We start from the raw sequence: 4,102 nt of genomic DNA on the forward strand, positions 1-4,102 counted from the left end.
CTCTTTTAAATAGTCATAATAGTTAAAAAACTATTCAATACACACTGGTTTATAGTCTTCATTAATATTTGGTAATTATATTTTGTGTCAAATATCTAAGTTCTTGAAGTTAATACTTTTACCAATCCCTATTTTGTTGGGTGTAGTGAAGGAAGAATATAGATTTTTTTAATCTCACAACAAAGAGAATTCTTTAATTCTCTTGTCTGTCTAATTTGTTCCACTCCAGTTATTACAGGAAGAGTCCACTGTAACTGTGGATATTTCAAGAAAGAATGAGTTTGATTACTTAAAAATGTGATATTCTGCCTTTCCCGTTCCCGCTTGACCGAATCAGGCTCGTCGGCCAGTGACACCCAGAAATTAAGAGGTTTTTAAAACCCGGGAGCTCGCGGACGGCTGCCACGCGGCTGTCAACATGTCACAAAATGAATATATTGAATTGCACCGCAAACGATATGGCTGTCGTTTGGACTACCATGAGAAAAAGAGAAAGAAAGAAGGTCAGGAGGCCCATGAACGTTCAAAGAAGGCAAAAAAAAAAAAAAAAAATGATTGGCCTGAAGGCTAAGCTCTACCATAAACAGCGCCATGCCGAGAAAATACAAATGAAAAAGACTATTAAGATGCATGAAAAGAGAAACACCAAGCAGAAGGACGATGAGAAGACTCCACAAGGAGCAGTGCCTGTCTATCTGCTGGACAGAGAGGGGCAGTCCAGAGCAAAAGTACTTTCCAACATGATTAAGCAGAAACGAAAGGAGAAGGCGGGAAAATGGGAGGTTCCTCTACCCAAAGTTCGTGCCCAAGGAGAAACAGAAGTATTGAAAGTTATTCGAACAGGAAAAAGACAAAAGAAGGCATGGAAGAGAATGGTTACTAAAGTCTGCTTTGTTGCTGATGGTTTTACAAGAAAACCACCTAAATATGAAAGGTTCATTAGGCCAATGGGTCTACGTTTCAAAAAAGCCCATGTCACACACCCTGATCTGAAGGCTACTTTTTGTCTGCCTATACTCGGTGTGAAAAAGAATCCATCATCCCCGTTATATACAACCCTGGGTGTGATCACCAAAGGTACAGTTATTGAAGTGAATGTGAGCGAGTTGGGCTTTGTGACACAAGGAGGCAAGGTTATTTGGGGAAAGTATGCCCAAGTTACCAACAATCCTGAAAATGATGGGTGCATAAATGCAGTTTTGCTGGTTTGACAGTGACGTCATACAAGTCATTCCATTCACTAGGAAGACTACATGCTGTCAGGAAAACACCATCGCTGTGACCTTTCTGAACTACCATGCAGCCTTACCCCGTGTGCAGTCATCAAGAAGTATTCATTAAGGTGTAAAGGAAAATAAAACACTGCCCTATTTAAAAAAATTGTGATATTCTTTCATACTTTCCATATCGTCAGAAATTAATACATAATGATGTCATATATTTTGTTGTTCTTTGTGAGTAAGTTCATTGCTTTTCTATTATGCACATATACAAATAATTGCAGAACCTCAGTAGCATTTCATCAGTAGGCATCAGTGCTCACATTTCTGAGGCCAATAGGTTTAGGAACCCATGGTCTTGGCTGCAGTTTTCCACAGGTGTCATCAGCTGGATGTTGGCTGAGCCAGACTGGCCTTGGCTAGGGTGAATCACACACCTGCAGTTCAGCTCACATACTCACATGTACTGATGCGCTCCAAATTAAACTCATTTTCCTGCCAGGAATTCAGGCTAGTTCAGGTTTACTTTTTTATGACAATGGTAGATGTCAGAAACAAATAAACCCTAAGGTTCTAGCGTCTTTCAGGGATCTCCATGCAGCCCACATGCCAAAACCAGGATGGGCAAAAGCAAGCTTCAGGGGCATGTAGAAGCTGAGTAGCCAAGTGCTCCAACATTACGTGGCAAAATTCTAGATGCAGAGAGAGGAATGTATGCATTCAGTTAGCACATTCATTGTTTACATGACTAAATACATTTAAGGTGTAGACATTGAATGTCCAAAGAATATAAGACATTTTGAGAAAACAATGTTGCTGTAGTATTCCCATTTGGAAGTCTTGACCCAAACATGAAGTCAGAACTACTGTGAATGATTAATCTTGAAGCACAGCCAAGGACAGAGCAGTTTAGCTAATTGGTTTTGAATAAAGACTGAAAATCACCCATATTTTCATGTTGGCTCTCTTTTCAAAAGAGATGAGGGTGTCACCTGTCTTCTGTTGGATTGACAAAAATGGTTAAAAATTGATAATAGTAATTACTTCAGAGACAAATTTCTGGATTGAGATATTTCCAAAGGTTCAGATTATGTGTATGTAAATTTATCCTTGTTAAGGAGTTACTAATTATTTTCAACTTAGAATATCTTTAATATTACTACATATAAATATCTGCTTATATTTTCTTCAAAAATTGTAGTAAGTAAAGGGAGAAATTTTAGTAGTAGTATTTTGAAATGCTTTCTTAAAAATTACTTTGAGCTATAGAGATGACTCAGGAATTCAGAGCTTTGACTGGACTTGCAGGGGACTTGTGTTCAATTTGTAGCATCCACACAGCAGCTTTTGAGTGTTTGTAACTCCAGGGTCAGTGATTCAATGACTTCCCCTGGCCTTCAAAGACACTGCACATACATATACTATACAGACATACATAGAGGCATTCATACACATAAAAAATAAATATATTTAAAAAATTTTATAGTTCATCAATTTAAAAGAGAAAAAATTGAGAGCATAAATCACTACCCTAGTAAGTCATAGTAAATAAAAGGCACTGCCACTATTGTGCCTAAGCTACCATAATAGACTCAAAATATATTTTGGTTATCTAGGTCCATTATTGAATTTAATTAAAATGAATCAATAGATAATTCTTTTATATATGTATATATATTTTCCTAATGTGCTTTTATATCATTTTAATTACATGCAAATATTTAGGTCAGTTCTAGATTGAGGAACTGGCAATACAATAAATGCAAATAGTCAAGAAACGAGCAAGACAATAAACACAAATAGTGAAAAAGAACAAGCAAGGCCAATAAACAAGGTCCCGTGATCACTGTTTCTAAGGACTTACCAGGATGAAAAAAGTATATGAGCTTATTTCCCTGTCCAAGCCCAAAGTCATTTTCATACCTGAAGCCTACTTCTTTGATCTAGCCTAAGATTTAGATTCCTGTCTGAAATTACTTATTTGTTCTAGCCTAATGTCAGATTCTTGCCTGAAGCCCATTTCCTTGTCCCTAACCAATGCCAGATTTCTGCCAGGCAGCCACAAGAGCTCTCTACCTCTCCCCCTTTTTTATTTCATAAACAAGACTGAGCCTGTCTTAGGTTGTTCTGACAAGAATGCCTTCTTTACTCATCGTGGAATATACATTATCAAAAGCAATGTACTTCTGTCCTAGGTTGGTAAGGCTCTGTGCAGAATCTTACCTGTCCTTGGCTTGCCAGACTGTAGAATTAATAATTCTGTCGGGGGAGGGGGTCCATTTTCAGTTTCAAGCCATCTACTTTGGCCACCAACATGTTGATGTTGTTAAAGGCAAGTTTCAACACGATGGGCAGAAATAAAAGTATTTCCAGGACAAAAATGGCTAGCATGATCAAGATATACATGCCATTCTTGAAGCTTGACTAAAATAAAAATATACTGACCTCAGGCCATGTATAATTTTATCAGGTGTATCTGCAGCATCAAAGCTCTGCAGAGCAGTATTTTTTAAATTTATAAGCTCACTATGCAAAGTTAAAAAATCCAGAGAGGTGTTAGAATTATGCCAAATACCTTGTAAGTGTCTAAACTTTTTCCAAATTATAATGACTAACATTCTTAATTTTAGAAGTAACAAAAATCCATTGATATTTAGCACAACACTCAAGATGGCTCCTTACTCTTAAACTCTGAACCTCCTTCCAATAATTTGAGTAGGATAAAGAGCATCAATCCGTTATTCCAAATACCTATCTAAATTCTCTTGCATACTCAACAGATTCGTAACATTTTTTTTGCTAAATGATTAACAAAAGTAGCTGGCTTAACTTCTTGTGTCAAAGCAATTGCAGAAGCAGTGGTGCTAGCAATTAATGTAATT

The 4,102-nt window shown here is 37.1% G+C and overlaps 1 pseudogene; it reads left to right on the forward strand.

Annotated features, from left to right (window-relative positions):
- Positions 1-418: 418 nt before the first annotated feature.
- Positions 419-1,211, forward strand: LOC114618947 (annotated as a pseudogene).
- The last annotated feature ends 2,891 nt before the right edge of the window (positions 1,212-4,102 follow it).

The sequence above is a fragment of the Grammomys surdaster genome, unplaced genomic scaffold (assembly GCF_004785775.1).
Source record: "Grammomys surdaster isolate TR1022 unplaced genomic scaffold, NIH_TR_1.0 62, whole genome shotgun sequence".
Lineage (NCBI taxonomy): Eukaryota > Metazoa > Chordata > Mammalia > Rodentia > Muridae > Grammomys > Grammomys surdaster.